This window comes from Dasypus novemcinctus, chromosome X (genome assembly GCF_030445035.2).
Source record: "Dasypus novemcinctus isolate mDasNov1 chromosome X, mDasNov1.1.hap2, whole genome shotgun sequence".
Lineage (NCBI taxonomy): Eukaryota > Metazoa > Chordata > Mammalia > Cingulata > Dasypodidae > Dasypus > Dasypus novemcinctus.
In genome coordinates, this window is record NC_080704.1 from 106,940,763 (window position 1) to 106,964,521 (window position 23,759).

Below are 23,759 nucleotides of genomic sequence, written 5' to 3' on the forward strand. Positions count from 1 at the left end.
CCATGAAGCACAATGCACCCCAAACAGCATAAATACAAACAGGTCTACCCCAAGACATACACTTGTCAAATTTTCCAATTCTCAATACAAAGAAAAAATATTGAAAGCAGCAAGAGAAAAGAGAATCATCACATCCATAAGATTAAGTGCTGATTTTTCATCTGAAACCATGCAAACAAGAAGGCAGTTGTGTGACATAGTCAAGATATTAAAGAAAAAAATTTCCAACCAAGAATACTTTATCCAGCAAAGCTAGTATTAAAAAATATGGAGAGTTCAAAATATTTACAGATAAACAGAAACTAAGAGACTATGCCAAGAAGAAACCTGCCCATGAAGAAATACTAAAGGGAGTTTTGCAGGAGGAAAGAAAAAAAAACATGAGAGACAGAGTTGGAAGAGATGTAAGAACAATTAAAGAGATAAAAAGAGAAAAATAACAACATATGACAAACACAAATCCAAAGAAAATTTGGCTAATATAGGTAATTCCTGGAAAGTAATAACACTGACGGTCAATAGATTACACCTACCTGTTAAGAGAAACAGATTGGAAGAATGGATAAGGAAATTTGACCAATCCATATGCTGTCTACAAAAAACACATCTTAAACCCAGGGACTCAAGAAGGTTGAAAGTGAATGACTGGAAAACAATCTTACAAGCAAACAATAACCAAAAAAGGGCAGGAGTAGCTATATTAATATTGGACAAAATAGACTTTAAAGGCAAAGCTACTGTGAGAGACAAAGATGGACACTACATATTAGGTAAAGGGATAATCTTTCAAGAAGAAAGAACAATCATAAACATTTATGCTCCTAATCAGGGCACCTCCAAACACATGAGACGAACACTGGAAAAACTAAGTGAGGGAATAGATGCCTCTACAAATATAGAGGGGGACTTTAATACCACTATCACCATTGCACAGAACATCTCATCGGAGAATCTATGAAGAAACAAAGACTTTGAACAATATATTAGAGGAGCTGGACCTAATAGACATATACAGAACATTACACCCAAATACAGCAGGATATATATTCTTCTCAAGTGCACATGAATCTTTCTCCAAGATAGACCATATCCTAGGCCACAGAGAAAGTCTCAATGAATTCAGAAAGATTGCAATCATAAAAAATAATTTCTCTGACCACAGTGGAATGAAGCTGGAAATCTGCAAGGGCCAGAGACCCAGATTTGGCATCAAGATATGGAAGTTAAATAATTCAATCTTAGACAAACAGTGGGTCAAGGAGGAAATCTCAAAAGAAATCAGTAACTACCTTGAAACTAATAAAAATGATAACACAACATACCAAAACTTTTGGGATGCAGCAAAAGCTGTACTGAGAGGGAAATTCATAGCCATACATTCATACATCAAAACAGAAGAAAGAGCTAAAATTTAAGACCTAACTGCACGTTTGGGGGAGTTAGTAAAAACAACAACAACAACAAATTAACCCCAAAAGAAGAAAAACAAAAGAAATAACAAAGATCAGAGCAGAACTAAATGAAATAGAAAATAAGAAAGTGCTAGAAAAAATAAACAAAACAAAGAGCTGGTTCTTTGAGAAGATCAATAAAATTGACAAAGGAAAAAAGATAGAAGATGCAAATACACTCAATAAGAAATGAGAAAGGGGATATCACCACTGACTCCACAGTAATGAAGAATATCATAAGAGGATACTTTGAAAAAGTATATTCCAATAAGAAGGACAATTTAGAGGAAATGAACAATTTCCTAGAAACACATAATCACCCTACACTGATGAAAGAAGGAATTGATAATCTCAAAAAACCAATCACAAGTAAAGAGATAGAATCAGACAATAAAAACCTCCCAACTAAGAAGAGACCTGGGCCAGATGGCTTCACAGGTGAATTCTACTGAATATTTTGGAAAGAACTAACACCAATCTTCCTTAAAATCTTCCAAAAAATCAAAATTGAAGGAACATTGCATAACTCAGTCTATGATGCCAGCATGACCCTTATACCAAAGCCAAACAAGGACTCCACAAGAGGGAAACGGACTTGGCCCAGTGGTTAGGGCATCCGTCTACCACATGGGAGGTCCGCGGTTCAAACCCCGCGCCTCCTTGACCCGTGTGGAGCTGGCCCATGCGCAGCGCTGATGCGCACAAGGAGTGCCATGCCACGCAAGGGTGTCCCCCGCGTAGGGGAGCCCCATGTGCAAGGAGTGCGCCCGTGAGGAGAGTCACCCAGTGTGAAAGAAAGTGCAGCCTGCCCAGGAATGGCGCCGCCCACACTTCCCATGCTGCTGACAACAGAAGCAGACAAAGAAACAAGACGCAGCAAATAGACAACAAGAACAGACAACCAGGGGAGGGGGGGAATTAAATAAATAAATAAATCTTTAAAAAAAAAAAAGGACTCCACAAGAAAGGAAAATTACAGATCTTTATCTCTAATGAAACTAGATGTGAAAATCCTCAACAAAACACTTGCTAATGGTATTCAACAACACATTAAACTAATTATACACCAAGACCAAGTGGGTTTCATTCTTGGTATGCAAGGATGGTTCAACATAGGAAAATCAATTAATGTAATACACCACATAAACAGATTGAAGGAATAAATTACATGATCATATCTATAGATGCAGAAAAAGCCTTCAACAAAATACAGCACCCTTTCTTGATAAAAACACTGCAAAAGATAGGAATGGAAGGAATCTTTCTTTATATGATAAAGGGTATATATGAAATACCCACAGCTAACATCATTTACAATGGTGAAATACTAAAATCTTTCCCTCTAAGATCAGGAACAAGACAAGGATGCCCACTATCACCCCTTCTATTTAACATTGTCTTAGAAGTACTTGCTGGAGCACTGAGGCAAGAACCAGATACAAAAGGCATCCAAATAGGAAAGGAAGAATTAAAAATTTCATTATTTGCAGATGACATGATCCTATTCATAGAAAGCCCTGAGAAGTCTAAAACAAAGCTTCCAGAACTTATGAGTTCAATAAAGTCACAGGTTGTAAGATCAATGCACAAAAATCAATTGCATTTCTGGACACCAATAATGAGCAATCTGAGGAGGAAGTTAAGAAACACATACCATTTACAATAGTAAATAAATAAATCAATTACCTAGGAATAAATTTTATTAAAGATGTAAAAGACTTACAGGAAATTACACAACAGTGCTCAAGGAAATCAGAGAAGACTTAAATAAATGGAAGAATATTCCCTGTTCATAGATAGGAAGACAAAACATCATTTAGATGGCCTATCCTACCAAAACTGATCTACAGATTCAATAAAAATACAGCATTTTTTAATGAACTAGATATACTAACTATGAAGTTTACTTGGAAAGGAAAGAGGCCCCAAATAGCTAAAGACATATTAAAAAAGAAAAATAAAATTGGAATCACACTTCCTGACTTCAAAACATATTACAGGGAAGCCAATTTGGCTCAATGGATAGAGTGTCAACCTACCAAATGGGAGGTCCAGGATTCAAATGCAGGGCCTCCTGACCCATGTGTTGAGCTGGCTCACATGCTGTGCTGATGCACACAAAAACTGCCATTCCACACAGGGTGTCCCCCATGTAGGGAAGCCCCATGTGCAGGGAGTGCGCCCTGTAAGGAGAGCCACCCAGCACAAAAAAAGTACAGCTTGCCCATGAGCGGCACCACACACACACAGAGCTGATGCATCAAGATGATGCAACAAAAAAAAAAAGACACAGATTCTCTGTGCCACTGACAATAATACAAGAGGACACAGAAGAACACACAGCAAATGCACACAGAGAGCAGACAGCTGGGGGGGGATGGGAGAGAAATAGATAAAAAATAAATCTTTAAAAAAACAAAACAAAAAACATATTACAGGGAAGCGGACTTGGCCCAGTGGTTAGGGCATCTGTCTACCACATGGGAGGTCTGCAGTTCAAACCCCCGGCCTCCTTGACTCAGTTGGAGCTGGCCCATGCACAGTGCTGATGTGCACAAGGAGTGCCATGCCACACAGGGGTGTCCCCCGCATAATGGAGTCCTATGCGCAAGGAGTGCCCCCCATAAGGAAAGTCACCCAGTGCGAAAGAAAGTGCAGCCTGCCCAGGAATGACACTGCACACACGGAGAGCTGACACAACAAGATGACACAACAAAAGGAAACAGATTCCTGTGCCACTGACAACAACAGAAGCGGACAAATAAGAACATGCAGCAAATGGACACAGAGAACAGACAACTGGGGGTGGGGAAGGGGAGAGAAATAAATAAATCTTTGAAAAAACATATTACAAAGCTACAGTAGTGAAAACAGCATGGTATTGGCACAAGGATATATATAGACACTTACCAATGGAACTGAATTGAGAGTTCTGACATAGATTCTCATATATACTGTCATCTGATATTCAACAAGGCCACCAAGCCCACTTAACTGGGAGAGAATGAGCTCTTCAACAGATGGTGCCAGGAGAATTGGATATACATATGCAAAAGACTGAAAGAGGATTACCCTCTCACACCTTATACAAAAATCAGCCCAAGATGGACCAAAGACCTAAATATAACAACAAAGACAATAAAGACCTTGGAAAACAATGTAGGGAAGCATCTACATGACCTTGTAATAGGAAATGGCTCCATGAACTTCATACCCAATGCGTCAGCAACCAAAGAACAAATAGATAAATGGGACATCCTAAAATTTAAAGCCTTTTGCACCTCAAAGGAGTTTGTCAAGAAAGTGAAAAGACAGCCTACCCAATGGGAGAAAATGTTTGGTAACCATATGTCTGACAGAAGATTAGTATCCTGCATATATAAAGAAATCCTATACCTCAAATATAAAAAGAAAAAAAAAACATTTTAAAAATGGTCAAGAGTTTGAAGAGACTCTTCTCCAAGGAAGATGTACAAATGGCTAAAAAGAACATGAAAAAGTTCTCAAAACCACTCGCTCTTAGGGAAATGCAAATCAAAACTATAATGAGATATCATCTTACTCCCATATGACTGGCAGCTATCAAAAAAAGAGAAAATGACAAGTGTTGGAGAGCCTGTGGAGGATTGGGAACACTCATCCACTCCTGGTGGGAATGCAGAAGGATCCAGTCATTCTGGAGGACAGTTTGGTGGTTTCTCAAAAAACTAGCTACAGATTTGCTATATGACCCAGCAATTCACTGCCTGTTATATAACCAAAAGAACTGAAAACATGGATATGAACTGATATATGCACACCAATGTTCATAGTGGCATTATTCACTATTGCCAAAAATTGGAATCAATCCAAATGCCCATCAACAGATAAATGGATAAACAAAATGTGGTATACACATAAAATGGAATACTACTCAGCTATAAGAAGGAATACAGTACAAACACAAGGGATAACATGGATGAATCTTGAGGACCTTATGTTGAGTGAAGCAAGCCAGGCAGTGAAGGACAAATACTACGTGACCTCTCTGATATGAAATAAGCATACCAAGCTGTCTCAGAGAGCTAGAAACTGTGTGATAGACTTACAGGGAATTGGGGGGGAGAGGAAGGTTGTGAGTTGATGCCTACATGGGTGAAATCTATGATAAAATGGAGGTATTTGTGCAGGGAAGGGATAAGACAGGAGCATAGGAATACTATTGGGTGGGGTTTTGCAGGCTTCAGGGGGGCTAGGGTTGGGAAGATGGGTCAGATGGCCAAAGGAATTCAGGGAAGGTTGGGGAGACCAGTTGAACATGGGAGATTGTCGGGTATGTGGTTGAAACTATAATGTTGAGAAAACTCTTTAGAAAATATAATAAGGAAGGATACCTCTTTAAGGTGCTTAAGGGGGGTGGTCATCTGATTCAGTGGAAGGCTTCTAGGGAGTGTGTGAGTGCTCATCTTGTCATAGTGTGTTAAAACATTTGGTGGAGACTCATAGAATGAGTGAGAACGTGTACCACATCATGGAGAGGCCTGATGTTTTCAAAGAGGGAATTTTGTCTCTTGAAAGAACTGGTGGCTCCCAATGGGGAGGACAGTCTAGTATGTCAAGCCCTCAGCATTTTTGCAAGTATCTGTGAATCTGGTCTTTCAAGCAGTGAAACTTGATTGTCACTGTGGGTCCTGAGGGGAGGGGGAGAGAGGAATAGAATAGATGGAAGCAGGGTGACTGGAGGCAATGGAAGTGTTCCACAAGATCGTGCAATGATGAATATAGGACGTGTTAAATTTCACCAAAAATGCATAAAAGTCTATAGGCTAAAATGTAAACCATAATGTAACAAAAAATTTAGAAAACTGTACAGTCTAAAATATAAACCAAAATGTAAACCAAGTGGAACCATATTTGAGAGCTATGTTTCAATAGCTGTACATCAGCTGCAACGAATATAACATGAACATGTAAAAACATCATTGCTGGGGAAGGGGGAAAAGGGTTTGATGTTGGATATATGGGAGTCCCCTATATTGCATATGTGCTTTCACTGTGATCTAAAGGATTTTGAAGACAAAATTAAAAATTAGAAAAAGAAAAGGATGTAAAAATTGAGGAAGAAATGAAATTGTCTTGCCACTTAACATACAGGGCAACACCTATTATAGTGATGAAAGACAAAACATCAAAAACAAAATTTTATTATATTTTTCATTTTTTAATACCCTAATTTATTTTTACTTTATTTTAGTTTTTCAAAATTAGCACATATTCTATTTCTAATCTTTAAAACTATCACTACTATTACATTTTCCTATTAATTGAATTTGGAAATATATTAGGCTTCATTTTTTAAGAAGTTTTGAACCACAGAGGGGTTCAGCTATGGCAGGGGAGGAATGCTGGTGTGGGGTGTTATTGATGGGGGACACAGGGTTGGAAGGGAGCTCTCCAGGGCCTGTATATAGGGTTCATAAAAAAGTTTGGATATTCATTGGGTATTTTCATAGAAGTTACAGTTACAAATGACAACAAAGGGAGTGCTGAGTTCTGAGCCAGAGGAGCTCTGTCACATTCCCCAATGGAACAGCAACAATCCCCTAAGTGCAAGGGCAAAGACCAGTGAGGAAGGATGGTCCAATGATGAATCCTTGATACTGATGACTGTGCTTATGAACCTGTGTGCCTGAAATTTCAACTATGCCTAGAGCTGCAGGGTACTTAAGAGTTACCTCCTGAGAACCTGACATGGCACAGAGCTTCAAATCCATCTGCCATGACCATATACCCTGTGGGCTCCATGGCCTTCAAGAGCACCAGTACCTAAGGTTGTATCTACTTCGGCTGTTTCTGGGGTACTGCTGAGGTGTGTGTAAACGTGATCCTTCTGATGACCTCCCGACTCTTTTTTGAAGACTCTTCCCCATATAAACTCATTTGTCTTTGCCATTTCCCACTTTTATTCAAAGTCAAAAAACAGTTTTTAACTCATGATCCTACATGTAGGCTGAAATATCCTGCTGGTCTGAGTTGACCATTTTATTCAAGGTATCTTTCTAGTTGCATCACCAGTTAGTGGTTGGTAGTAATCCCTCAGCTCCTGGGAGACTCATCCCTGGGTGTCATGTCCCACACTGGGGGGAAGGTAATGCATTTACATGCTGAGTTTGGCTTAGAGAGTAGTCACATTTGAGCAACATGGAGGCTCTCAGAAGTAACTCTGAGGTGTTCTCATCAAAGTCATCTACTATTGATCCTGTTGTCTGACCACATGTTGAAACAAGATGACTGTTGATCTCAGCCAAAGTCTCTGACTTCCCCTCCAGAATCTACTGTCTCCCAGAATTCAGCTGTGGGCAACCAGGCATTGGGCCTGTCTCTTTCCAGGACTGCGGTCACCCCTCGGGCTGAAGTGTGGTTTGCTGGCCTGGCGGGGGAGCAGCCGCGGCAGGCCAAGCCGCTGCCCCCATAATAGGGTGGCTGGTCGGACTCACCGCCACCCCTGAAGGAAGCTCGGCATGGGCGCAGAGTGCCCTCGGGTCTCCCCTTCTCGGCAGCCATGCTTCCGCGGCCGCCCCTCCTCCCGGATGGCGCCACCCGATGCCTGTGGGGCGGCACCCTTCTTCTTCTTTCTCCCTGCGCAGGCGCAGGGCGGAAAATTCCAGTCTGCCCTTTTCCCCTCCCCCAACAGCAGCAACAGCCAGGCGTGGGCGGAAAAATCCAGTCTGCCCTTTTCCCTTCCCCCGACAGCAGCAACAGCCAGGCGTGGGCGGGAAACTCCAGTCTGCCCTCCACCCCAGCAACAGCAGCCACCAATCCCTAAACCCTGCCCCTTCCCCCAGCAACAGCGACAGCCAATCCCTAACCACCACCCCTCCCCCGTCCAGTACCGCCCACTGACCTTTCACCGGCAACCAATCAGAACAGGGCATGGCTTCGACCAATCAGCCTTCCCCAGCCCCTATAAAACTGTTGCCTCTCCCTCAATAAAGTGGACTTGCGTGTTTACCTTGTCTCCGCGGTAGTTCTTCTGCCGTGCGCCCTCCAGTCCTGAGAGCCCCCAACAAGGGCCTGGCCTCCCTTGTCCCCAGTTCGTCGCCTGCTTCTCCGGGCGACCCCTTCGTCGTCGGCTTCTCCGGGCGACCCCTTCGTCGCCGGCTTCTCCGGGCGACCCCTTCGTCGCCGGCTTCGCCGGGCGACCCCTTCGTCGCCGGCTTCGCCGGGCGACCCCTTCGTCACCGGCTTCGCCAGGCGACCCCGTCAGCCGAACTGCGCAACCCCTTGTGAGACCGATCCCTCGTCTGCTGCCGGACCGACCCCTCGTCCCAAGTGGGACCGACCCCTCGTCCCAAGTGGGACCGACCCCTCGTTCCAAGTGGGACCGACCCCTCGTCCCAAGCGGGACTGACCCCTCATCCAGAGCTGGACCGACCCCTCGTCCGCAGCCAGACCCCACCTCTACTGACTGAGCAAGCCGCCGCACAGGACTCCTTTATCAGTCTCAGCTGCTCCACTTTCTTCCTGAGCTCAGCTGCAAGCTACCATGTGGCTCAAATCTCCCTGGGCCTCAGTTCTTTGAGCCTCTCAGGGGCTTCTCTTTTGCTGCAGTCCTCTCACTCATATAGTAGGATCAGTACAATATAGCGTCTCCCTTTTCCTGTGTGTCTCTCACTTTGTGTCTCCATTTTTATCGGACCCAGCAAGAGAGTGGAGACTCAAACTGAGTCATGGCTCACTGATTTGTCCAGTGAGAAGGGTCTCACTAACACAGGAATGGATTAGTTCACTTTTTGGGGATTGATAAAAGAATTTCAAATTGTCATATTTGACACTTTGAATCCCAAAAAGGCATGTCTTTCCATGTGCAAACTGCATTCATTTTACCAAAATATTCTAAAAAACTTATCATTTCAGTAGCAATGCTAAGTACAAAATCACATAAAAATCAGTTATAGGCATGCAATTTATCTTGGGGCAAAGTCGTCAACCTGAGAAACTTAGAAAACAGGTTATCTGCTTCCAATATACAAAGAAGGGACATATCTATGATAAATATTTGCATTAAAATAGGAAGAAATTGGAAGGAAAACAGGTGCTACAGGTCCCAAACAGTTCTGAAAAACTTCAGGGCCTACTCCACTAGATTTAAAAGTTTAAGAGTTGTAGCAGTTTGACATAATTGATGAATTCCAAAAATAAATATTGGATTATACTTATAATCTGATTTGTACCTGGGCATGATTGAGTTATGATTAGGGCACCATACCATAAAATGTATGATGAAGAACAGAGTTGAGGGTTTCTGATGTTCGAGTTTTGATGTTGGAGTTTGATGCTGAAGACTTAAGCGAGAGCCCCAGGAAGTAACCTCACAGAGGAAAGAGAAACAAGTCCTAGGAAGAAAGGAGCCTTGAACCCAGAGAAAAGCAAGCCCCAGGAATGTAGGAACCCAGGAAGTCTGAAACCTTACAGACATTGGCAGCCATCTTGTTTCAACACGTGATAATAGACTTTGGTGAGGGAAGTAACTCATTCTTTATGGCCTGGTATCTGTAATCAACTACCCCAAATAAATACCCTTTATAAAAAACAACCAATTTCTGGTATTTGCATCAGCACCCCTTTGGCTAACTAATACAGGAGTCATCTCTAGAACTTTTACTTGGGAGCTCATAGGGTCCACCCCTTCCATGGGCTTGCCCAATGGCAGTTTTCTCAGTTCTGCCCTCATCAAACAGCTGGATAGTGACTGATCTCTAGACCTCACCCTCCAAGAACATTTGGGTGATGACCACACTTTCCCAATCTCTGGGGGACAGTCTCAACCTCCTTAATACAGCAACATTCTCCCTAATCTCTGGCATACAGACCCAGCTGCTTCAGAACAGTGGGATGGTTTCTTAACTTTACCTAATATATGGGGATGAGGTCTAACCCCCTCAGAGCAGTAGGGGTGGTGACCTAACTCTCCTGAAACACTAGGGAATTTGTGCCATTTTCTCTGTAGCCTGGTGTGGCCAAACTCTCCCTGAACTAGAAGATCTTCCCTCTTCAAATGCCAGGGCAAACTCACTCCAGCTTTCTGCACACATGGGTGGAATCTCTCTCCTGTTCTGAGAAGATGTCCCAAGTCCAGATCTCAGCTTCCACAGTTTTCTTCCTGAAGTACTTTCTCCTTCAATTTCTCCATTTCCTGTCCCTTTTAGTACAGGCTGACAGTGGTTTTGTTCATACAGATCTCACAAAAAGCTTGTTGGTTTAGCATGCAGGAAACATGGGTCATCAGACAGTAAGACTTTTCACAGGTACTTCCTTGATAACTGAATTTCTGATCCTAAAAAATTCCAAGTTTACTTAATCCCTCACATGGGGCACTATCCTCTGGGGGCTTGTTTTCCAGAAGCTTGAAATTTCCCAATCCATCAATTTTTGGCTTCTTTGTGCCCAAAAATTCAGTTCTCAGCTTATCCCTTTCCTCTCACATTTTGCCACAAGCTGCAAGAAAATGCCAGGCTGCATTTTCCTCATTTCAGCTAAATGTCCAAACTCATCATTTTCAAATTCTGGCTTCTAACTTCAAGAGTCAATTTTACCATGTTTTCTGCAACTTTAAAACAAGGACCACCTTTCATCCAGTTTCCAATAATAGTTTCATTTCCTTCTAAGTCCTCATCAGAAATAACTTTAGGGTCCATATTCCTACCAAAAATTTCTTCAAAGCAATGCTTTTCTATCAAGCAGCTCACAGTTCCTCTAAAAAACACCCTTCACCCATTTATAAAACCATTCCAACATTGTAAGTACTTGCAGGCAACAGCACCACACTTTCCTGGTACCAATTTCTGTTTCAGTTTGCCAAAGGGCTATCAATGCAAAGTACCAGAAATGGTTTTACTTTTATAAAGGGAATTTACTAGGGGTAAAAACTTAGTTCCAAGGCTGTAAAATGTCCAAATCAAGGCATCATCAGAGATGCTTTCTCACCAAATTGGCTGCCATTTGGTGAAGAAAGATGGCTACTGATCCCTGCCAAGGTCTTTGCCTTCCCCTCCAGGATCTACAACCTCCTGGAGCTCAGTTCTGGTCAGCCAGGCATAGGACTTGTCTCTTTCTGGTCTCCTCTTTGTTTCTGGGGACTTCTCTGCCTTCCTGTATCTGTAGATGAACCTGGAGTCCTTTCTCTCTCTAATTTCTCCATTTTCTCACATGGCAGGATCAGAAATGGCAACTTCCTTTTCCTCTGTGTGCCCCTCTCTCTGTGTCTCCATGGATATCAAACCCAGCAAGAGAGCGGAGACTCAACCTGAGTCAAATCTCACTGATGTGACCCAATCAAAAGTATCTTACAATCACAGGAATGGATTAGTTCAAAACATAATCTTTCTCTTTTTAGGATTCGTAAAAGAATTTTAAACTGTCACATACGGGAATCTTGTATGTTATACATGATTGTTTTGTAAACTCACAGCTTCTCTAATAAAAAAAGATGCATATTTGGAAGATACAGAATAGTTGGATTAAAAAAATTTCAATATGATATTGAATTTTGTCAAATGCCTTTTCTGCATCAATTGAAATGATCATATGTGTTTTGTTTTCTAAAAGCTGCCAATGCAATATACCAGAAAAGGGTTGGCTTTCATAAGGGGAATTTATTAGATTAAAAGCTTACAGTTCTGAGGTTGTGAGAATGTCCAAATCTAGGCTTCATAAGGAGATACTTTTCTTCCAGAGGACCAACTTCTAGTGGTCCTGTACTCTTATCACATGCCAAGGCACAATGGCAGCTTTGTCAGTCTCTGCCTTCTTCTCTAGGTTCGCTTTCTCCCAGAGCTCAGCTGTGGGTGATCAGGCACATGGAAGTGTTTTCTCATCTCTCCTCTTTCCTCCAGTTCCCATTGTTTCAGCTTCTGGCTGCACCTTCTGTGGTTTTTCTCTCTCCTGGGTTCATTAATTTCAACTTCTGGAGACTTCTCTGTCTCTGACCCTTTGTTTTTCTGTGTGGCTTTTTATTCCTGTTTATAAAGGACATTAGTAAGGGGAGTAAGACCCATCCTGTGTTGTGCAATCTAATCAAAGGTCCTGAATTGAGGTACTTTAATCAAAGAGTCCCATCTACAATAGCTTTATATGCACAGAAATGGATTAGCTTTTTTTCCAGCTTTTTCTATTTACTTAAAATAATTTTTTTAAATTAATAAATCACAAGGAATGGATTAGCTTTAAGAATAGGATTTTCCGGGATCCACCCAGCTTCAAACTGTCACAATATAGTTTTGTCCTTTCATTCTATTAATGTATTGTATTACATTTATTGAGGTTGTTATGTTGAGCCACTCTTGCATTCATGGTATAAATCCCGCTTTTCATGGAGTATAATCCATAAGTGCATTGTAGGACTTGGTTTCCTAATATTTTGTTGAAGATTTTTGTATCTATATTCGTAAAGAATATTTGTCTATAATTTTATTTTCTTGTGATATCTTTATCTGGCTTTATTATTAGCATGGTGCTGTCCTTGTAGGTATCTGGAGATCTTCTATTTCTTCATATGTAAATTTAGATTATTTCTATATTTCTTTGAATTTGTCCATTTCAGCTAGGTTATCTAATTTGATGGCATACAATTGTTTATAATATACTCTTATAATTCCTGTAATTTCTGTAAGACTTGTAGTAATGCTCCTCCTTCATTTGTAATTTTATTATTGTGCCCTCTTTTTTTCTCGGTCAGTCTGCTAAAGTTTTGTAAATTTTTTTGCTATCTTTAAAAAACCAAATTTTGGTTTCATTGCTCTTCTTTATTGTTTTTCTTTCCTCTAATTCATTTATCTCTGCTCTTATCTTTAATATTCTTTCCTTTTGTCTATTTTGGATTTAATTGGCTTTTTTCTAGTTCTTTCATATGTAAAGTTAGGTTACTGATAGGGATCTCCTTTTTTAATGTAAGCATTTGCAGCTCTAAATTTCTCTCTGAGCACTGTCTGTGCTATATCTCATAAGTTATGATGTGTTGTGTTCTCAATTTAGTCATCTGAAAATAGCACTAATTCTCCTGTGTTTTCTTCTTTAACCAACTGGCTATTGAAGAATGTATTTTAACATCCTCATATTTGCGAATTTTTCAGTTTTCTCTCTGTTATTGATTTCCTACATCATTCTATTGTAGTCAGGGAAGATCCTTTATATGATTTCAATATTTTTAAGTTTCTTGAGGCTTGTTTGTGATCTAACATGTATTCTGTCCTAGAGAATAATCTCTGTGCACTTTAAAAGAATGTATAGTCTGCTACGGTTGGATAAACTTTTCAGTGTATGTCTTCTAGGTTTAATTGGTTTATAATATTGTTCAAATCCTCTGTTTTTGAATTGATTTTCCTGACTAAATTTTCTACCCATTATTTAAAATGGTATATTTAAGTTTCCTATTATTAATGTAGAACTGTGTATTTCACATATTGAATAGTCAGAAATCTACTGGGGCAACTAAGGTCATTTTGGACTCACATGGCATAGATTGCTGCCTACACCTGCAGCTCCATCCCCACCCTAGGCAGGGGAGAAAGGGGCTTGAAGCTTCATCAGTATCTCTGGGCAGCTACAGTGTAAGCTTGCATAACTTGGATTATTACACACTACTGTGATTCTGTACCTACCCCTGGCAAAGGAGAAAGTTGGGAGAAGCTTCATCAGTCACTGGGGAAATGAGGGCAGCTTGAGCATCCACAGCCTACAGCACCAACTACATCTTTGGCATTTACTACACAACCAGCAAGGGAGAAAGGGTAAGAAAGATCTAAAGTAAAGAGAGAAACTGCACTCAGAATAAACACATCTTATAAGCCAGATGACAAGACACCAACAAAAAATTACAATCCACACCAAGAAAGAGGAAGATATGGCCCTGTCAAAGGAAAAAGATAAGCCTCCAGATGATATAAATGAGTTGAGACAACTAATAATAGATGTTGAAACAAATCTCCTTAATAAATTCAATGAGCTGGCTAAAGAGATTGAGGATATAAAGAAGACACTGGATGAGCACAAAGAAGAACTTGAAATCATACACAGAAAAATAGCAGATCATACAGAAATGAAAGGTGCAATAAATGAAATAAAAAATACACTGGAATAATATAAGAGCAGATTTGAGGAGGCAGAAGAAAGGATTGGTGAGCTTGAAAAAATGGCCTCCAAAAGTGAAAATGCAAAAGAACAGGTGAAGAAGAGAATGGAAAAAGAAATGAACAAGGTCTCAGGGAACTAAATAACACCAAGAGACATGCAAACATATGTGTCATGGGTGTCCCAGAGGGAGAAGAGAAGGGAAAAAGGGCAGAAAAAAATATTTGATGAAATAATGGTAGAAAAATTCCCAGCCCTAGTAAAGGACATGAAATAGACCAACTCCAAGACACATACTAATCAGAATATCAAATGCCAAAGACAAAGAGATAATTCTGAGAGCTGCAAGAGAAAAGCAATGCATAACATATAAGGGATACCTAATAATATTAAGTGCTGATTTCTCATCAGAAACCATGGAGGCAAGTTGACAGTGGTATGACTATTTAAGATACTGCAAGAGAAAAACTTCCAGCAAAGTATCTTATATCCAGCAAGATAATCTCTCAAAAATGAGGGAGATCTTAGAATATTCACAGATAAACAGAAACTGAGGGAATTTGTAACCAAGAGACTGGCTTTGTAGGAAATGCTAAAGGGTGTGTTACAGCCTGAAAAGAAAAGACAGGAGAGAGGCTTGGAAGAGAGTCTAGAGATGAAGATTATATCAGTAAAATAACTGAAAGTGTAAAAAGAGTGGTGAAAATAAAATATGACAGATATAACTCAAATATTTAGGAATAAATTTCACAAATGATGCAAAGCTCTTGTATTCAGAAAATTACAACCCATTGTTAAAAGACCTAAATATTTGGAAGACTATTCCATGCTCGCAGAATAGAAGGCTAAATATTATTAAGATATCAATTCTACTCAAATTGATATACAGATTCAATGCAATCCCAATAAAAATTCCACAATCATGTTAAAAGCAAATGGAAAACATGATTATCAAATTTATTTGGAAGGGTAAGGGTCCTGAATAGCCAGATGCACCTTAAGAAGGAAAAGCAAAGTTGGAGGACTCTCACTTCCAGACTTTAAATCATATTATCTAGCTACAGTGGTAGAAACAGCATGGTACTCACATAAAGAAAGACACATAGGCCAATGGAACTGAATTGATGGTTCAGAAACAGACCCTCACATCTATGGTCATGTGATTTTTGACAAGCCTGTCAATCTGCCCCAGTTCAGGCAGAACAGTCCATTCAAGAAATGGTGCTGAGACAACTGGATAACCATAGCCAAAAGAAGGAAAGAGGACCCCTATCTCACACCTTATACAAAAATTAACTAAAATTGGTTCAAAAAGGGCAGCGGGAGGAGCGGTAGTGGCCTGTAGCCTGGCTTCGAGAAGACTCTCGGCATGCTGCATCCCGCAGCACCGACAAGATGCCCAAGAGGAAGGTCAGCTCAGCCAAAGTGGTGGTGAAGGAGGAGCCCAAGAGGAGGTCAGCGAGGTTATCCACTAAACTCACTCCTGTGAAAGTGGAAGCAAAGCCAAAAAAGGCAGCAAGAAGGATAAACCTTCAGACAAAAAAGTACAACCAAAAGGAAAACGGGGAGCAAAGGGAAAACAAGCTGAAGTGGCTAACCAAGAAAATAAAGAAGATTTACCTGCAAAAAAATGGAGAAACTAAAAATGAGAAGAGTCCAGCCTCTGATGATGCAGGAGAGAAAGAAGCCAAGTCTGGTTAATACCATATACCAAGTCTTACCAGTGGTCCTTGTTTCTCCCTTCTTGTACAATCCAGAGAGATATTTTTATCAGCTATTTTGTAAAAACAACATTTTTAGTAGATCTAGAAGAAACATTTTTGAGAAGGCGATTGGAATCCCACCTCATCCCATTTTTTTAAATGTAAATGCTTTTTTTTTAAAGAGGGGAAATCATTTGCTGGTTATTTATTTTTTAGTACAGCCAGAAAATAGTGGGATATTGAATTATGGGAGGCTTTGACTGCCTTGGGTGTCAACTTAATATTCCACTGGGGGTGGCAGTTTTTATACCCTTTAATACAACACATACTAAATGGTGATTTGGAATCAAAGTTATGCACTTAATATGTGTTGAACATTTTAAATTACTCCTATTCCTATGTTTTTTTGTAGGCATGTTTCTTAAAACCACTCCCTGATCTTGGCTCTCCCTGTCAGAACTCTAACATCCTTGGTGGTGGTCGTCCAGTTTTTCTAATAGCTTTGTTATGTGCTGTAAAAGATTGGAAATGTGAGTATGTTGTGTGTATGGTATTGTGAATTCATGGGTCTTAAGATGTAGCAGTTTATCAACATTTGAAAATATTGGTACTTGATACCCTCTTAAGGAAAAATTGCCTCCAAAATTTAATCTGGAAAGTCACTGGAATAACCTTAGAAAAACAACTTCATGGCTTTTTAGGTTTTTGGTACGTACATTAAGAATTGTGTATAAATTGTTCATAATGTCTGTGCTAATCTTCAAAACAACCAATAAAATCTCAATTATGAAAGAAAAAAATGGTTCAAAAACCTAAATATAAAAGCAAGAACCATAAAGCTTCTAGAAGAAAATGTAGGAAAATATCTTCAAGACCTGGTGGCAGGAGGTGGATTCTTAAAAGATATAAAAGAAGGACAGAGATGGATTACTGATGTTTAACATATGTAGAAGTTTTAATTAACTTTACTGTAAAAGTGTGGAAATATATAGAGTGGATGGTAACACAGTATAGTGAGTAGTGGGAATGTTGCTGAACAGTATAGTCTAGGGATGTGAATGCCAATTTAAAGAAAGCTAAAGAAGCATCTAGGGACTGAATAACACAGTAAACCCAGGAGTGGATGAGAATTATGTTTGATGGTACAGATCCAAGAGTGTCCTTTGTAAGCTAGAGGAGATGTACATCATTATTGCAGGATGGTGTGAATGTGGAGAAGCATGGGAAAAATAAAATTGGAGTGATCTATGGAATGTGGTTAACACTAATAATGTAATACTCATGCATCTATGCCAAAGATGTACTCTATTTTTAAAAAGATTTATTTATTTATTTCTCTCCTCTCCCCCCCCCTCCAGTTGTCTGTTCTCTATGTCCATTTGCTGCATGTTCTTTTGTCCGCTTCTGTTGTCAGTGGCATGGGAATCTGTGTCTCTTTTTGTTATGTCATCTTGCTGCATCAGCTCTTCCTGTGTGCGGTGCCATTCCTGCACAGGCTGCGCTTTCTTTTGCGCTAGGTGGCTCTCCTTACAGGGTGCACTCCTTGCGCATGGGGCTCCCCTACGGGGGGGGGACACCCCTGCATGGTGTGGCACTCCTTGCACGCATCAGCACTGCACATGGGCCAGCTCCACACGGGTCAAGGAGGCCCGGGGTTTGAACTGTGGCCCTCCCATGTGGTAGGTGGGCGCCCTATCCACTGGGCCAAGTCCACTTTCCAAGATGTGTTCTATTGATAATGGGGGAGTATGGAAAAAGTGTGCCAAATGTATGCTATGGACTGGGTAATAATCTGATATTATCTAATAATCTGTAACAAATGTTCCACCATGGTGTGGTGTGTTGATAGAAGGGTGTTGTATGGGAATTCTGCACATGTGCATGATTGTTTTTGTATATTTACAACTTTTGTCATAAAAATATTTTTAAAAAATAATAATAGGGTAGGTTTGGGGAAAAACATCAAATGTAAGATAGGGACAATAATTAGTAGTAAGATTTGATGCTATTCTTTAATAAAATCTCACAACAATACAAGGTTTTGGTGGTGGATTGATGTATGGGACCCCTGTATGAAGTTATGCTTGTTTGTTTTGTAAGTTCACATCTTTTACTATACACTTATTGGTTATGTATGTTCATGTATAAATGATATAATAATAATAATAATAGGGTTTGTTGGGGAGAAAATACACCAAATGTAAGATACTGTGGCTAGTAGTAATATTTTGAGGGTGCTCTTTAATCATTAGCTAGAAAAGTTTCACAACAATGCAAAGTACTGGTAGTAAGGTAGGTATGAGAGCCCTGTATGATGTTATGTATGTTTGTTTTGTAAGTTCACAACTATTACCATACACTTATTGTTTATGTACATTTATGTATGAGTGATATACTTCAATAAATGAAGAAGCAATCTTCCAACAAAGATTCCTCCAGGAACATATGGCTTCACAGGTGAATTCTACCAAACATTTTGAGAAGAATTAATACTAATCCTATTTAAGCTTTTCCAAAAATTGAAAAGGAGGGAAAATTACCCAACACATTTTATGAAGGCAACATCACCCTAGTACCAAAGCCAAATAAAGATACTACAAGAAAAGAACATTAAAGACTGATCTCTCTGATGAATATAGATTCAAAAGTTCTCAAAATACTTGCAAATCAAATCAAATGACATATAAAAAGGATTATACATCATGATTGAGTGGGCTTTATTCCTGGTATGCAAGGGAGGTTTAACATCAGAAAATCAATTAATGATTTAACCAATCAAAGGGAAAAAAACACGTGATCCTCCCAACTGATGCACAAAAGGCAATTTACAAAATTCATCATCCTTTCTTGATAAAAACACAGCAAAAGTAGGTACAGCAGGAAAGTTTCTCAATTTAATAAAGGGCATATTTGCTAATTTCACAGCCAACATCATCCTCAATGGGGAGAAGTTGAAAGCTCTCCCTCTAAGACCAGGAACAAGAAAAGGATGCCCATTGTCACCATTGTTATTCAACAATTTGCTAGTAGTTCTAGCTAGAGCAATTAGACAAGAAAAAATAAAAGCATCCAAATTGGAAAAGAGGAAGTAAAACTCTCACTATTTGCAGAATGATATGATTCTATATTTAGAAAATTCTGAAATGTCTACAACAAAGCTTCTTGAGAATGAGTTCAGCAAAGTGGCAGGATGCAAGGTAAACACACAAAAATCAGTGGTGTTTCTATTCACTAGTAATGAGCAAGCTGAGGAGGAAATCAAGAAAAAAAATTGATTTACAATAGCAACAAAAAAAGACTCAAATATCTAGGAATTAATTTGACAAGGAATGTAAAGGATCTGTATTCAGAAAACTACAAAACACTGCTAAAAGAAATAAAAAAGACCTATACAAATGGAAGGACATTCAGTGTTCATGCGCTGGAAGACTAAACATTGTGAAGATGTCAATCCTATGCATATTTATAGATTCAATGCAATACCAATCAAAATTCCAATATCCTACATTACAGAAGTATAAAAGTCCATTACTGAATTTATTTGGATGGGAAAGTTGTCCTGAATAGTCAAAAACTTCTTTAAAAAGAAGAGTAAAGTCAGAAGGCTCGTGCTTCCTGACCTTGAAGCTACAGCATGGTATTTGTCTAAAGATAGACAAATTGCTTGATGGAGTTGAACTGAGAGTCTAGAATAGACTCTCAACTCTATGGTCAAGTCATTTTTGATAAACCTACCAAGTCCACTTTTCTGGGACAAAATAATCTCTTCACCAAATGGTGCTCGAAGAAATGGCTATCCATAACAAAAAGAATGAAAGAGGACCCCATCTCATTCCTTATACAAGAATCAACTCAAAATGGAATAAAGACCTAAATATAAAAGCCAGGGCATAAAAACTCCTAGATGATAACATAGGGAAATATCTACAAGACCTTGTAGTATGTGGGGGACTTTTAAATTTTGCACCTAAAGAATGAGCACCAAAGGAAAAATAGATAAATAGAACTTCCTAAAAATTAAACACTTCTGTACCTCATAGTGCTTTGTGAAGAGGGTAAAAAGGCAACCTACTCAATGAGAGAAAATATTTGAAAAGCACACATCTGATAAAGGTCTAATATCCATGATATATAGAGATCCTACAACTCAAAAATAAAAAGACAAATGACCTGATTAGAAAATGGGCAAAAGAGTGGTGCTCTGCCGTGGTCCCTAGGGGAGCAGCGACAGTCTCCCAGGTACAGTGGCGGGGACCGGGAGGGAGTGAGGGTTCAACAGTGAGCCCCTGATGCTAATGACTATGCTTGTGAGCTGATAAACCCAAAATAAGAACAAGGCCTAGAACAACTTTGTGCCTGGGAATTTCCTCCTGTCAGCCTTCATGTTACTCAAATGTGGCCAGTCTCGAAGCCAAACTCAGCATGTAAATGCAATGCCTTCCCCCCAGCGTGGGACATGACACCCGGGGATGAGCCTCCCTGGCAACGAGGGACCACTATCAACTACCAACTGATGATGCAACTGGAAAATGACCTTATACGGAAGGTTCAATGCGGATCAGCAGAATATCCATGTCTACATAAAATACCATGACTTTAAAATGCTGTTTGACCTAAAGTAAGGGGGAAATGGAAAGGAGAAATGAGTTTATATGGCTACGAGTTTCTAAAAAAGAGTCTGGAGGCTGGCAGAAGGTTTGCCCTCATGCACAACTGAGCAGAGTCAGAGAGACAGATAAAGCAGATACAACCCCCAGATATTGGTTCCTTTGAGGGCTAAAGAGACCCACGGGAGTTATGGTCATGGCCGATGGGGTTAACTACCAGGGCAGATGGCCCCTCTTTGGAAATGGTGTTTATCTGTGATGAATCTGGACTCAGATGGGATCTCCCTTCATAAGACTTTCATGCCAATGTGCTGGAGGTGCAGTTAATGTTGGGGTTTAAGATATATTTAGGGGATTTGAATCTCTGGACTGACAATGTGATAGCCAGATCCTGAGCCTCAACAGACTCCAGCACCTACAATCTGATTTATTGGACTTACCACACTCAGCTAAGATGGAGTTGAAGAAGGACAACCACCACACCATGGAGCCTAGAGTGATTACAACTGAAAATGGGAGGATTGCATCCAGCATCCAGGTGGAATCTGACCCTCCTCTTGACATAGAGGTGCAATGGACACAACCAATCCAATGTCCACATAGAAGAGGTGGCATTGGAATGGGAAAAGTGGACATAGTGGACGAAGGGTATGGGGAAAGGCAGGAAGAGATGAGAGGTGGAGGCGTCTTTGGGACATGGAGCTGCCCTGGATGGTACTTCAGAGGCAATCACCGGACATTGTAAATCCTCACAGGGCCCACTGGATGGAATGGAGGAGAGTATGGGCTATGATGTGAACCAATGTATATGAGGTGCAGAGGTGCCCAAAGATGTACTTACCAAATCCAATGGATGTGTCATGATGATGGGAACGAGTGTTGTTGGGGGGGGGGAGAGGGGGGGTGGGGGGATGGGGTTGAATGGGACCTCACATATATATTTTTAATGTAATATTATTACAAAGTCAATAAAAAATAAAAAAATTTAAAAAAAAATATTGAAAAAAAAAGAAAAAAAAAAAAAAAGAAAATGGGCAAAAGAACCAAATAGAAATTTTTCTAAAGAGATAGAAATTATGAAAAAAACACATGAAAAAATGTTAAACATCACAGGTTATTAGGGAAATGCAAATCAAAGCTGCAATGAGATATCATTTCCCAACTACTGGAATAGCCACTATTAATAAAACAGAAAACTACAAGTGGTGGAGAGGATGTACAGAGATAGGAATGCTTATTCCCTTTTTGGGGGAATGGAGAATGGTACAGCCACTATGGGAGTCTGTTTTGTGTTTTATAAGGAAGTTAGATATAGATCTACCATGTGACCTGGCAATACTGCTATTAGGTATATATCTAGAAGACCTGAGAGCAGTAACAAGAACAGACATTCACACACTGATGTTTATAGTGACATTATTCAATAATTGGCAAAAGATGTAAACAACCCAGATGCCCATCAAATGATGAATGGATAAACAAACTGTGGTATATACACATGATGGAGTATTATTCAGCTGGAAGAAGAAATGAAGTCGTGAAGCATATGAAAACGTGTAAATATCTGGATAAATATCTGGATAACATTGTGTTGAGTGATGCAAGCCTGGCACAAAAGGACAAATATCGCATGATTTTGCTATTATGAGCTAAATATAATGAGCAATCCTATGGAGTTAATAGCTATAAGTCACCCGAGAATAGAATGTGGTTAGATAATTGAAAGCTAAGTTTTAATCTGTGCAGAATTGGTAAAAAGCATTTTGTGTTTGGAAATGAATAGAGATGGTGAAAGCACATCATAGGATTTGTAATTAGTAGCATTAAATATGGGTATGATAGTGGTTGTTTTTTTGTTGTTTTTTCATTTTTTCAGAGTAATGAAAATACTCTCATATTGATTGAAGTGATGAATGCACAACTTGGTGATTATACCTAATGCCATTGATTGTACACTTTAAATAATTTATATAGTTTATGAACAAAATATAATAGGGTGGGATGGGGGAAAATACACTAAATGTATGATACAGACTGTAGTTAGTAGTAATACTTTGACAATGCTTTCCCTAATTTGTTACAAATGTTTCACAATAATGCAAGGTATATGTGGTGGGGTGATATATGGCAGCCCTGTATGATGTTATGCATGATTATTTTTTTAAAGATTTATTTTTATTTATTTATCTCCCCCATCCCCCACTCAGTTGTCTGTTCTCTGTGTCCATTTGCTGTGTGTTCTTCTTTGTCCGCTTCTGTTGTTGTCAGTGGCACGGGAATCTGTGTTTCTTTTTGTTGCATCATCTTGTGTCAGCTCTCCGTGTGTGCAGCGCCATTCCTGGGCAGGCTGCACTTTCTTTTGCACTGGGCGGCTCTCCTTAAGGGGTGCACTCCTTGCATGTGGGACACCCCTCTACTGCGGACACCCCTGCGCAGCAGGGCACTCCTTGCGCGCATCAGCACTGTGCATGGGCCAGCTCCACACGGGTCAAGGAGGCCCAGGGTTTGAACCACGGACCTCCCATGTGGTAGACGGATGCCCTAACCACTGGGCCAAGTCCGCCTCCGATTGTTTTTTAATTTCACAACTTACTATGCACTTTTAAAATTTATGTTCATGTATGAATGATTCTTCAACAAGTCATTTTTAAAATGAAAAAAAAAAGTTTGGCCTCCTAAAAAAATCTCAAATAATACCTCACCCCTCCACCAGCACCTTCCATTGTTGTGGAACATTTGTCACTGATTATGAAAGAACATCATCAGACTATTACTACTATTGTCCATAGTTTACATTTGGTATACATTTTCCATACACCCTCTATTATTGACCATGTAAGAGTATTGAACATTTGTCATAGTTCATGAGAGAACACTCTTATATTTGTACT

The 23,759-nt window shown here is 39.9% G+C and overlaps 1 pseudogene; it reads left to right on the forward strand.

Annotated features, from left to right (window-relative positions):
* Positions 1 to 15,953: 15,953 nt before the first annotated feature.
* Positions 15,954 to 16,259, forward strand: LOC139437997 (non-histone chromosomal protein HMG-14 pseudogene; annotated as a pseudogene).
* The last annotated feature ends 7,500 nt before the right edge of the window (positions 16,260 to 23,759 follow it).